A 14,091-nucleotide genomic window follows, 5' to 3' on the forward strand; every position below is an offset into this window, starting at 1 on the left:
TTGAGACACATAGAAGTTATGTGGAGTGACAAGCTGAGATTCAAACTCTGGAGGACAGACTGTGTGTAGACTCTACCCTTATCTATATCACCACCCTCCCTTCTAAAATGAAGGGAAGGACTGGATGCTAGGAAGGTTCTCTCAGTCCTATCAGTGTGTGTGTGTGTGTGTGTGTGTGTGTGTGTGTGTGTGTGTGTGTGTCTGTGTGTCTGTGTTTCTGGGCTGGGAAGCTACAGCCTTCACCATCTCATTCCACTTCGGAGAATCTTTTGGAAATGTGTTTTCAGTATTAGGCCTATTGTAGGACTTGGTTTTGCTCTATGCTCCAGAAGAATGCTTGTGGGCCATTCATTTCTAAGCGTGTGAGGAAAGTAGAATCTCAGTGATGGTAAGTGGTAGAAATGATGAGCCAGGAAGGTTGGCCACAGAGCAAAACGCTATAGCTAGAAGTTGCAAGCTGCAAACCCTCCGGACTGAGGCTAGGACATAAATCAAGAGTAGCAATTAAGTCTGGCCCTGGATCTCAGCCGGAGCCTAGCCAGGGGCCCGTTGACCCAATAAAAACAGCAACAGCAGTTCAGAGTAAGAAAATGGCTTAGGTGTTGGCTGGTGAAGGGAGCCTATTGAGGCAGTCTAGGAGGTGTTGGGAGGTGAGGGGAAGGGAGACAGCAAAGGAGAGACTTGGAACAAAGTGGTCCATGGGGGGGGGGGGTGAGAATCAAATTACCCTAGGAAACTCAAAGTAAACCCCGAAATGAAATGCAAAAAAAAAAAGGGGGGGGGTGAGGAAGAAAGCTGCCACCAGCTACCAAGAGAAGAGGAAGTGGGAGATGCGCTGCTTCCTGTAGCGAGAACGAAGATCGAAGACAAAGCTGGGTGGGGACTCGTCCCTGGGCTGCAGCTGGTGTGCTACACACAGGACGACGCTGCCGGGCAACTCCTACTACTGCTGGGCTGGGCTGGGCTGCGCGGGGCGGGGCGGGGCGGGCGGCGCTCACACTCCGCAGCTCCGCCGGGGGAAGCCGCGCTCGCTCGCTCGGACCCAGCCTCGGGAGCCCGGCGCGGTAAGGGAGACGTTTTCCATGTCCCTCCTTTTGAATTGAATCGTGACAAGATGACCAGAGCTTATTATTATTATTATTAATTATTTTGCTTTTATTTATTCATTTGAGGTCAGATTTCTGAGGAGGGCTAGGGATATTGTTTCAGAATTGGCTGGAGCGATTGGGGTGGAAAGGGCTTTTAGAATGATGGTCAGATTTGTGGCACTTAAAAAAAATATATATATATATATATATCATAAACATCCCCAGTGCTGAGGTTTGGTGGCACCGCGGGGGAAGCACGCCGTCTGTATCTGGGAAGCGCAGCAGGGCTGACTTGCATCCGTCGGGCTGCGGAGCTGCGGTCGGGTCCTCTGAGCTTTGCAGTCCCTCGCTTGGGGGTTTAAGCGGTGGAAAATCTTAGGCGTCTTCTCTTTCCTTACGTATTCAACGGGCCGGCTTCTGCTTTGCAACATAATGGCTGTGATCTGGCTTTGTGGGGGGTTTTAAGCCCTTGTGTGGTCAGGTTTTGCCAACAAAGGCTCGGATGGCTTGTGTGAGGGGCAGTGTTTACCATCAGGAACGGAGTCTTCCTCTCCCTCCACTCTGTATCCTGCTTTCCCCGAGCCCCTCCGAGCTACCCTTTGCCAATAGGTCTTATCCTGAAGTTGCAGCCTTGTTCAAAGGGGCATGGCCCGGCTAGGGACCGTCACTTACCCAGAATTGGATAGTGGTGTATGTGTACAATTTATGTTTAGGCGGTTTTTAGTCATTTCTGTGTTAAGGGAAATGTTAATTAACCTCAGACAGAGAGAAGGTAAAAGTGACTTGGATTGTTTCCTTCTCTGTGTATGCTGTGGACTAGAACAGTGCACTCAAACATGATTTTATTCTGTAATTTTCCGGAGCAATGGGTACTATTAATGAGAGTCTGGGGTGGTAAGTCGTTCATATTTATGAATGATATACAAAGAGCAATAAGTAGGTCTATCTAAGGTATTCAACCCAAGATTGTGAGTTTCCTTTGGCAGAATGTATAGGAAAAACAGCTTAATACCCTACTATGGCATGATTTTTTAAATTAGGTGGTGTTTTTTTCTTCAACTGAAAGTGTAGTTAAGAAATAAAGCCTTGAATAAAAGGAGTTTTTCTTTTTCATATAAGGAAAAGGGATTTTTTTTTTTAAAAGGAAAGCGGGTAGGAGAGTGACACAATAACATGACATATGCGAACTCTCATGAATTCTTTAAATACAAGTTGTTAAACAAATATACCTACTGAGAATGTATGTGGCTTCCCACTGGCCGCCCCCAGCAGTTGTAAAGAGCTATAGGATTGGAGTTGTTTTTTCTCCTCTTTGTTTTGCTATCTATGAAATTGACTTGGCTAATCGGAATTTGTGGAGTGGCAGCACATTTCAGAGGCAGGAAGCATTCCCTGGTTCTAAAGAAACAGATGCCTATTTTTCTGAGGTTTTCATTTAAGTAACCGCGCAGCATGTGGAAGCGATAAGGTCCCATTGCTGCTGAAGTTGCCGGGCTCATCGGGCGAACTCATCAATCCTCCAAGGCAGAATCGTTGGGCAAATCAAGACATGTCAGGGATCCACAGTCCCACTTCCTACCCTTCCTACTGTAACCTAAAGGATATAAGAATAGTCTTCCTGGATAGGAGACTGCAGAGAGATCTTAGAGTCCTGTGATCAAGCTGCATGTCATTAAATGAAGTAGGAAGTTGAGCATCTGAGCTGCGTGGAGGAGGACAAGGCTTTCCTTTCAGTAAAGCTGTATTCCCCAGATAATGTCAACACCCTGCTTTGTGTGGGGATGTCTAGAAAATGTCTTGTGTGGGTTTCGCACAAGAGTAAGAAAATGAAACCTTGGCCAATAGGCGTAGTAGAGTCAAGAGGGGCCCCCTCCTATCTTTCTAACAACTAAAAGGTGCCTATTTTCTGCACAGCACAAGGCATTTCCTTAATTGCTAAATTCTAGCTTGAAGCAGAATGCTAGTGAGTAGCAGATCAGCAAGCAGGAGAGTAGCATGTTTAGGGGAAAACAACAAAGATGCTTCCACACTGCAAAATGACGCTGCTTCTATGTGTGCTGGCCATGTGGAATATTGAAAGCATAATGCCAAAGCTCAGGGTAGTCAGTGGCTTTTGAGGGAGTCGACCAACACTGAAATTTTAATTGTATGTCTCTTTTTTTTTTTTTTTTTTGACATATGGCCAATGGCTGAAGGGAAACATGACTCCATTATTTCATGGGCATCCCTGGGCCTCATATGGTAGGCATGTAGTGATGTGTTCGGTTGACTGTCTTTTTTAAGTCTACTTCAGAAGGCAAGCCCAACTTTTAAGTCTAAAAGCTCTATAGTCAAAGCAGAAAGCCTGTTCACAAAAGACTACTGTGGGGAGAAGAAAAGAGCACCATGGAGTGAAAGGAACACAGGCTTTGGAGGCAGGCCCATCGGCCTTTGGATCCTACCACTGGCTCTTACTGTTTGACCTGGTGTGTTAATTAGGGAACCTTAGTTTCTTCCTTGTAAAGAAAGGATATTAGTGCCTAATCAGGATTTGGTTTGGTTTGGTTTTTGCTTTTGTGTGTGGACGAACGCCTGGTACATAGACGATTCGCAAGTGTCCTCTTCCTCGGAAGCATAAGGAAAAGTTATTATGTGCTTGACCTTTGCCACTGCCTCCAGGGGTGAAGACTTCTTTTATTGTGAAAAATGTTCAGAACACCAACTTCCCCATAGTAAACATTATTAAACATATAGTTCTGTGGTATTAAGTATACTATTTTCACCGCAATCCATCCATAGAATTCTTTAAATTTTTTTTTTATTGGCAACTTCCATAATTATAGATAATATCCCATGGTAATGCTCTCCCTCCCCCACTTTCCCCTTTGCAGCTCCACTGTCCATCATACCCCTTCCCCCTCTCAATCAGTCTTTCTTTTATTTTGATGTCATCATCTTTTCCTCCTATTATGATGGTCTTTTAGTCTTGTAGAATAGAAACTCTAGACCTACTAAACAATAGCTGCCCTTCCCCTCACATCCAAGACCCTGTAAAACACCATTCCACTTCGTCTCTATTTGGCTAAGAACTTGCTGCAAAAGGAATCATACAATATTTCATCACTGGTTGAGTTTATTTTGTAGATTGTCTGTCTTCCTGGTTCATCCATGGTGGAACATGTTTCAGAATTTCCTTCCTTCTTAATTTTTTTATATTTTATTTTTATTTATTTTTTGAGAGATAGAGGGGAAGAGAGAGGAAGAGAATAGGTGTGCCATGGCTCCAGCCTCTACAATGGAACTCCAGATGCATGTGCCACACCACCTTGTGCGTCTGGCTTACATGAGTCCTGGGGAATCGAACCTGGGTCCTTCGGCTTTGCAGCCAAGCACCTTAACTGCTAAGCCATCTTTCCAGCCATCCTTCCTTTTTAAGATGTTTAATATTTCATTGCATGTATGCACCACATGTTTATCCACTCATCCTTTGATCATCCTTAGACCACTTTTGGGCTATTGTAAATCATGTTGCCATATATATATATATATATATATATATATATATATATATATATATATATATATGGCAGATATCTGTGACAGATGTTGTTTCCTGGGTACCTAGAGTTACTGAACCATATCAATTCTATTGAATTTCCTAAGGATTCACCATACTGTTTTCTATAGCAACCATATTATTTTACATTCCTACCAGCAATGCACAATGGTTCCTGTTTGTATACACCTTTGCTAACACCTGCTAATTACTTCTTCTGCTTATTTATTTTTTTTTGATAATTACCATCCTAATGGGTGAGAAGTGCTATCTATTTGTGCTTTGGATTTGCGTTTTCCTGTCTATGGCCACAGGGCTCCAAATACCCTCGTTCCCATCTTGCCAGGACAGGCCTCACTTGATTTACATATCCCTCATGGTTTTCACTTCTCATTTGCTTATTGGAAAATTGCTTATTTGCTTAGTGACTGTCTTCATAGGAGAAGTGATCATTCAAGCCCTTTATGATTTTTTATTTAAAAACATATTTTATTTATTTATTTATTAGAGAGAGAGAGGGAGGGAGGGAATGGGCACGTCAGGGCCTCCAGCCACTGCAAATGAACTCCAGATGTATGCACCGTCTTGTGCATCTTGCTTACATGGGTACTGGAGAGTTGAACCAGGATCCTTCGGCTTTGCAGGCAAATGCCTTAACTGCTGAACCATCTCTCCAGCCCAAGACCTTTATTATTTTTAATCATATTATCTAAAATTGGTGGGATCTCTTAACATAATGTCATTAGTTAATGAGTACAACATTTTACTTAATCTCCTGTGTATGTTTATTTCTATCCAAATATAATATCTCTCCAAAATTAGCTTTTAAAGTAAAAAGGAGTATGTAGGATGAGACTGGGGTGAAGCTCAGCTAGTCAAGTGTTTCATGTACAAAGCCTCGAATCTGATCTGAAAACCACATATGCTGCACATGGTGAACATGCCTAAAGTTCCAGGTCATTATCTGCTGTACAGAGAGTTTGAAGCCAGCCTGGTATATATGAGACCTCCCCCCCCCTTTCTCTCTCTCTCTCTCTCTCTCTCTCTCTCTCTCTCTCTCTCTCTCTCTCTCTCTCTATATATATATATATATATATATATATATATATATATATATATAAAGAGAAATGTAGGAGACAGTAAGAGGTGCTGGAGATGTAGTTCATTTGATAGAGAGCTTGCCTTGCATGCAGGCAGCCCTGAGTTTGAGCCCCAGAGCCACATTAACCAGGTGTGGTGGCACATGCCTATAATCTCACAACGGGGAAGGAGAAGCAGGAGGATCAAATGCGACAAGGTCATCTTTGGCTATATAATGACTTTGGGGCCAACCTGGGCTACATGAGACCCGGTCTTAAAAAGGAGATTAGAAGTTAAGCAATTTGCTAAGCAGTGAGGTTGAGAACCTCACAGTGGAATTCAAAGCCTCCTGTGGACAGTCACACAGTGGTGGTGAAGTCATGGATCAGGACACTCCCCAGGTGAGCCACGGGAGGACTGTTGCTTCAGAACTTGCCTTCATGGTCCCCCATTCATTCATGAAGCTACTCAGGCAGAACAAGATGCCTGATAGGTAGCAGAGCCAGAGAAAAAGAGGAGGAACTGAAGTGCCAAACTGTGCTCAAAGCCTTCACCACGGACAGCATTCACTTGTCCAGAGGGGCTGCCAAAGTTAAATAGGACAGTGAGCTTCTGAGACAGTACGTTTCTCCTAATGAAATAGGATTCTAATGCAAATTTCCCCTTTAAAAATGGTAGAGCTTTCAGGTTCATTTTTCACAACAGATTTTATGTCTTCAAACCCAGTGAGGCTGGATGCACATGATGGGGAGGAGAGCTGAGCAAAGAGACTGGGGTTGGGGAGTGGGGACTAGTAATTAGCAATGATAACTGAGCTTGATGGAATGGGTGCAGACAACAGCCTACAGGCTCTGAAGAACTCCTGACTGACTATAAGTTAGTTTTTTGTGATGAGCTGTGTGTGTGTGTGGCAGGAATGAGAGGGTATGATCCTCCATCTTAATGAATTTGCAAATCTATTCATCCTACCATTTCTTGGAGAACCCAGTGCCCGGTTTTACTAGATCTAGGCAGACGAGGAGAGTTATAAAGCTGCTTTAAGACAGTTTTCCTAAAGAGACAGATATGTTAATTAGCCAGATTTGATCATTTCATCATTTCATGATGTATATTTTTGGAAATACCACACTGTAGTGCACAAATATATATGATTATTATCCATTCAAAAGAAAACAACAAAAAAGATTTAGATATTGGGAGATGGCTTGGCAGTTGAAGGTACTGTCTCCACAAGCTGGCTGACTTGAGTTTTATACCCATCACCCACAAACTGGTACAGGTGTCTGTGAATGTCAGTATGTGTAAGGCAACAGGAGACAGAGCCAGGAGAATTGGGAGGCCTGAGAACCAACCCGGCCTTCCCAATGACAAAAGAACAAGCAAGGCCCTATCCCAGTGACAGTGAAAGAAAAGGATTGGCACATCAAGTTTGCCTTTTAACCACCTCATGTGTGCTGTGGCATGTAGGCACCCATACTCACATACACATGCATACATACACACAAATAAACAAATAAATAAGACAGTCTCTAACCTTAACCTTCACAGAATGATAGACCTGAAAATGACCTGGAGTGACCTAACCTATATCAATCCCTCCATGTTGGATAATGAAATAGACCTGGAGTTGACTTTTAATGCCTCACTTTTCAGTTCAAACTTCATTGCTCTCCCCCCTTACTAAGGAAAATGGACAGAGGAAGTCTTCATATCTTGTCACTCAAAAGTATGTCTCAGTGATTTTGTTCAAGAAAAAGAAGACTCTGTTTAAATTTAGTAGACAATGTACATACGGACTTTCTGTGTCCAAATTCATTTCTGCTTAAAGAAACTGTGGTGGAAGAGAGGCTCGCAGTTTCAGGAAAGAGTGTTGGAGACATATGTGGGTCTTAAACACTCATCATTTTAAAGAAAGCAAGTGTTTAATGGGATTCAGTGTTCAGAGCACTCTTCTTTAAATCTTTAAAAAGGAGGAACTCAATTGTCAAATTTGAGTGATAGCATGTTTCTTGGGAGCTGCATCAGTGCTGAGTGTGAGATAAGTCAGAGGGGCCTTTTATCTCTTCACAAATATGTGCAAACAGAAAAGCTCTTAATGAAAGGCTCTGGAGGACCCATCTCTTGGCCTGCCCCCAGCCTGCCTGGCTGGTTGTTAGAGCCCAGCATTCCCTTGATTGTCCCCCGGTGCCCAGCCTGAGAGGTAAGAGAGAGGGTCTGGAAACTGGGCTGACTGGTTTGGCTCTGAGTCACTGCTGAGCCAGTGACTGCTCCTTGAGAACTCTTTTCTTCTCTAATTGGAATGTTATTTTCCCTTTCCTCTGTACCTTTGCAGCAAAACCCCTTGAACCCAAGTTTCTACATTGATATTTTTCCTTACAGGTCACCTCGCCTTCTTCTCTGATAAGCCATATATTGCAGTCTTCCTCAAATTCATTTCTCACCATTCCATAATATCCCTGTCTTCACTTGTCTTGGGCCATTCAGACTGCAGTAACATATTACCATATACTAGGGTAGTTTACAAACAAGATATTTATTTTTCACAGTTCCATAGCCTGGGAATCCAAGATCACACAGAACCAATACATGAACTGTTGAGTGAGGGCCTGATGGTCTTAGATGCTACCTTCTCTGTGTAGATTCTAGAAAGGTACCTCTCTCAAAACAGCACTAATGCCATGCATGAGAACTCCACTCTCAGGACCCTATCACCTCTCCAGAGGCCCCACCTCCCAGTGCAATTCTAATATAAACTTGGGCAAATGGGCCTGGGGCCCAAGTATCTGACAAGAGTGTCCTTTTGTTTTCATTGTCTGCCTTGCCTTCAAATCAAGGGCAGATCATCCACTCGATTCCCCATTCCATTCCCTCTTATTATCCAGGGAATTATTTTGATAGGAACTAAATCTCTTCCCTACACGTTAGGTTTCTCCTCTTAATTGCTACTTTGCCTATAAGCATCCTTAGTTTTTCCATACACAAATTCACAATGAATAAAATCTGCTTCCAAAAAGGCTTCCTTGAATGTGTGTGTGTGTGTGTGTGTGTGTGTGTGTGTGTGTGTGTGTGTTCTTATGTATATGGGCACACCTGTGTGTGAGTGCACGTATGCCTGTGCATGTGGAGGCCAGAGGCTGACGTATGTCAATCACTAGTCCACCTTTTTGTTTTGACACATGGTCTCTCACTATGCCGGGGAGCCACTGACTCAGCTAGACTAGCTGCTGGTCAGCAAGACTCGGGTATCCTGTCCTCACCTCCCCAGCTCTGGAATTGCAGGCACTGTGCCACCATGTCTGTAACTATATGGGTGCTGGGGATCCAAATTCAGGTCCTCATGCTTGTGTGGCAAGTGCCTTACCGACGGAGTCATCTCTTAAGTCCCTCCCCTTTCTATCTTGAGACAGGCTCTCACAGTGTAGCCCAGGCTAGCTTCAAATTCATGCATCTCCTGCTTCAGTCTCTCAGGCGCTAGGATTACAGGCATGAATCATCCCGCTTGGCTCTCCTTGACTTGTATAGCCACTACTGGTTCTCTCACTCTCTTCCTACCTCTTGAAGAAGGTCCCCAACTTCTCCACTAACTGATCAATAAGTGTCCTCAAGATTTGGCTCTTTTGCCACTTGCTTATTCCTCTCCCTTAGTCACATTCTTTCCATGTGTGTAACTCCAGTCATGATGTGTGGATCAGCCCCAAACCTGCTTCTCTGTCGTCTGTCACCTGCTGTCTGTGATGGGCCAGCAAGCTGCCTGCAGAGTCATGAGAGTTTTCAGCTGACCATCTGGAGCTCCCGTTGTTACTATCGCCTTCAACACTCCTCCTTCCCCGTGGCTCCCTGACCCCATGGCCATTAACATGAGCACCCTCCTCTTTTAGTGTCTTCACCATTCTCCTCATCAAGCAAACTGAGTTACACCATTGCCACTGGAGATGTGCCCTGACACTCCTTGTCTTCTTGGTTCTAACTGTGTCTTAGCTGAGGCCCTCCTATCCTCCAGCAGGACGGGGTTTGTCTTTTACGTTCTGCCCTCTCAGTGGATAAGCTTTCCTGCCTCCCCTTCCACACTTCCCTTATGGCCTTGCTTCTCTGAGAAGCCAGATTCCATCTGTCCTGCAAGTTTCAGTTGAGATGTTGCCTCTCCCATGAACTCTCCCTTCTTTCCCCAGTAAGAAACAGTCTTTGCCTCTGCTGATATCTTTTGTCCTCACATCCCAGCATTGAGCTCATTCTAATGTATATAATAGCCTTGAGCTTATTTTTTAAATATTTTATTTATTTCTTTATTGGAGAGAGGGGCAAAAAGAGAGAGAGAGAGAGCAAAAGAGAGAATGGGCATACTAGGGCCTCCAGCCACTGCAAACAAACTCCAGATACATGTGCCACCTTGTGCATCTGGCTTACATGGGTACTAGAATATCAAATCTGGGTGCTTAGGCTTTGCAGGCAAGTGTCTTAACTGCTAAGCCATCTCTCCAGCCCCTTATTATTTTTTTTCTTTTGAACAACATAGCAAGCTGTTGGAGAACAGCAGCCACATCTGGTTTCATCTCTGTCCCTCTTGTAAAACACAGTGTTTATCATCCATTTTATGAACTTTCTTGAGTGAATCATTTTTCTTAAATATTTTATTTTTATACTTATTTATTCGACAGAGAAAGAGGGAGAGAAGGAGAATGAATGCGCACACCAGGGCCTCCAGCCACTGCAAACGAACTTGCACATTTAGCAAGAGATAGTCCTTGTCCTCTAGAAGCTCACAGAGTACTTGGGGGTGGGGGGATAGACAAATACAGAAATAATTACAGCCTAGTTCGTCAGTCTGTCCACAAGTCTGAAATGAATGTCTTCAATATGCCACGTGCTCTTCCAGATGCCAGGGAACAAAACAGGCCAGTTCTTGTTTTCTTGAAATTTAATTCTATTCTTGAAAGAGAGACTCAATATAACACATAAGCTAGTGGCCTGTAGTTCAGTTGCACACCAGCAATCATGAAGGACTCTTTGACAAACAATCCGTGTCCCAGCTTCACTCCAGATTATGAAGTTACACTCACCCAGTGTTGGAAGCCACTGACAGAAACAAGTCGTAATGCAAGGACTTATCTGCTAGCGGTGAGTGACGTGTTTATGCAAACAGAAACAGGTAGGATGAAAAAGATTGTGTGTTTTGTATATGATGGTGGTGGTAATGGGGACATTAGTTTTGTGGGTAACCCCTGTGGTAGTTTGAATGCAAAGGGTCCCCCATAGCTGCATGTGTTTATGATTAAGCCTCATACTCAACCCCCAGCTGGTGGCAGTTTGACAGGTGGACCTAGCTAGAGGAGGTGTGTCACTGGGCATAGATCCTGAGATTTATTAGCCCAGCTTGCCAGGACTAGCTAGCCCACTCTCTCTTGAGGCTTCCTATAGCTGCTGTGTCAAGATGAGATGCCCAGGTCTCTGCTCTCCTGCCATGATAAAACTTCCCTTCAAGACAGTAAGCTGAAAAAAAAAAAAAATCTTCCCTCTCATAAATTGCTTTTGGTCAGCGGCTTTGTCCTGGTCATGAGAAGGTAGCTACCATGTCACCGAAGGCCTCTCTGAAGAGGTGATGCTTGGGTTAAGACCCAAACTGATGCTAGGGAGTTGGGCACATAAAGATCTGGGCTGTTTAACATTTCAGTGAAGATAGGCAGACTTGATAGGCGGAACACTTGGACACTCTGTTGACTATTGGGTCTGGCTTAGATTTTATTTATATCAAACTGATTTGCACACTCAGGAAGACTTCTCCATTTATTTGTATATTTTGCCTAAGCCACAATTAGCTCGATGGGGCTTGTTGTCTGAAGTAAGCACTAAAACTGTTTTACCAAATCTGAGATACATAATATTATCTTTTAGCTGAAGAAAAGAGAGAGAGAGAGAGAAAGCAGTGGTTTCTGCTCTCCAGGCTGTCTGGGGGAATCAGGGCAAACCTTACAGAAGGATCACAGGAACCCCACGTAGAGTGAGGCACTTACGCATGTTCCAGTGAATGAGGAGTGTCACGCTCCAGAGCTGCGGCTGAGAGCTGGGATTTGTGGAACATTCAATTTGTGCTAGATACTTTCTGTGCATTTCTGTTGTCAACTGAATTTTAAAATAACTCTGTGAAGTAAGGACAGTATTTTTCTATCAACATACTTTGGGCTTCTGGTGGGGATAAAAATAAAAAGGATGGCAAGATGAATTAAACAGTAGGAAATTAACCTCCAGACCCAAAGAGAGGGCAGCTCCAGAGTTGGTTATTTAGTAACTGGTCACTGCCCTTAGCGAGCTGAATCTTTTGTTTCCTCCCATTCTGACATCCTCAGTAGGTTGAATTACCATCTCAGGCCAAATCTCTCCCTGTGTGGAAAGGCCTGCTATAATTTCAGTATTAAAGGCAGATTGCCACAACTGGAACCATAGGAAAGGTGGTAAGTTCTTCCCGGCAACTCAGTTTGTTTGTTTGTGAGTAATAGGACCTCACTCAGTAACTCCGGCAGGTTTGTAACTCACTATGTAGTCCAGGATGGTCACAAGCATGTGGCAGTCTTCCTACCTTAGCCTCCCAAGTGCTGGGATTGTAGGTGTGAGTCACCATGTCTGGCACGCATGCTGTTCTTTTCACAGCTGAAAAGCAGTCAGCTATGATCCATGGAGCACTGGGGAGGTGTGGGCAGGAGGGCTTTGAATTTGAGGCTAACCTGGAGTAGATAGTAAGATCAAGGCCCTGTTTCAAAAAAGAAAGGGGGCTGGCTCAGTGGTTAAAAAGTGCTCACTGCCCAAGACTAATGACCTGAGTTCAGATCCCCAGGACTCATGTAAAGCCAGAAGCAGTAGCACATGCATCTGTAATCCCTGCGCACCTACTGGAAAGAGGGGAGCTGGAGCCAGGAGAATCCTAGACACTTGCAGGTCTGCCAGCCTGACTTCCAGAACCAACGAGCAGAGAGGCCCAGTCTCAAAAAAGAGCGAAGGTGACAAAGTTGTCCTCCGACTTTCATGTTGTAGCTGTTGCTTGTGTACACTCATACACACACACACACACACACACACACACACACACACACGAAATAGCTAGCGATGTGGTGCAGTAATGTGTGCTTACCTGACATGCTCACAACCCTATGTCAGATGCCTAGCACTGCAAAGGACAAAGAAAATCATATAAGAGCTGTCTCCCTCTAAATTCCCTTCCCAACTCATATGCTTTCTGTATTAGTGACTAAGCAGACAGAAGCACTGTGACTGGCTAATTTAAGAATCTCCTCCTGAGGCCCTTGGAGCAGCCCAGCTCTCTGAAAACACATGGTCGCCAGAATCCAAGAGAAAGGTCTAGTTCTACTATCAACAAACAAACAAACAAACAAAAAACTGGCTAGGTAGGTGTTGCAGTCCAGTTTACATTGCTGGTAGAAATCAGCCAACCAAGAGCAGCTTTTGGGAAAAAGACATTTATTTTGGCTTATAGGCTCGAGGGGAAGCTTCACAATGGCAGGGAAAAACGATGGCATGAGCAGAGGGTGGACATCACCCCCTGACCAACATAAGGTGAACAATAGGAACAGGAGGGTGTGCCAAACATAAGCCCGCCCCCCCCACAATACACTCCCTCCAGGAGGCATTGATTCCCAAATATCCATCAGCTGGGAACCTAGTATTCAGAACACCTAAGTTTATGGGGGACACCTGAATCAAACCACCACATTCCGGCCCTGGACCCCACAAACTGATAACCATACATGATGTAAACTGCAAGGCATTCATCTAACTTTAAAAGTCCCATAGTTTTTATCAATTCCAATTCAATTATTTATCAATTCCAATGGTCATACATCCCCATAATCCAAGATCTTTTAACTGAGCCATAATGCCAAAAAATAACCTCAAAAAACTCATAAATATTCACACTGCAAAAGATGGCATTGGGCATAGCAAAGAAACATTCAACCAATACAAGCTTTTAAACAACTGGAGCAAACATCAAACTCTGTAGCTTCGAGTCCAGCAACTCTAGCCAGTGACAAATCTCCGAGTCCGATAATTCTAACCAGCAACAAGTCTCTGGCATTCCAATTCCGCCCCTCCAGCTAGGCTACTCACAGTCCTGGGAAACTTCATCGGGCCCGGCAGCTCCTTGGCAGCCATCTCATGGTCCCGGCATCTCCACTGGGTCTCCACTGCAAGCCACGGTTCATCCTCATGGCCCCATGGGGTCTCCATGCAGGCAACTAACAAAACCTGCTTTACACTACCCATGGCCATTTCCAAAACACAAGTCCGTGCTGCAAACTCAGTGACCCTCTCTTTCCAGCATTTCTTATACTCCACAATACCAGGTAGGGTGCCAATTTGTTAATCCAGGGGGGAGTAAAG

General features: G+C 44.2%; 1 protein-coding gene across 1 annotated transcript in view; it reads left to right on the forward strand.

Annotated features, from left to right (window-relative positions):
• The first annotated feature begins 988 nt into the window (after positions 1 to 988).
• Gng2 (G protein subunit gamma 2) overlaps positions 989 to 14,091 on the forward strand; it is a 131,778-nt gene continuing 118,675 nt past the window's right edge. The window contains exon 1 of the mRNA XM_045154735.1: positions 989 to 1,064. The gene's annotated coding sequence lies outside the window, so the exon portion shown is untranslated. The remainder of the gene's footprint in view (positions 1,065 to 14,091) is intronic.

This window comes from Jaculus jaculus, chromosome 7, assembly GCF_020740685.1.
Source record: "Jaculus jaculus isolate mJacJac1 chromosome 7, mJacJac1.mat.Y.cur, whole genome shotgun sequence".
Lineage (NCBI taxonomy): Eukaryota > Metazoa > Chordata > Mammalia > Rodentia > Dipodidae > Jaculus > Jaculus jaculus.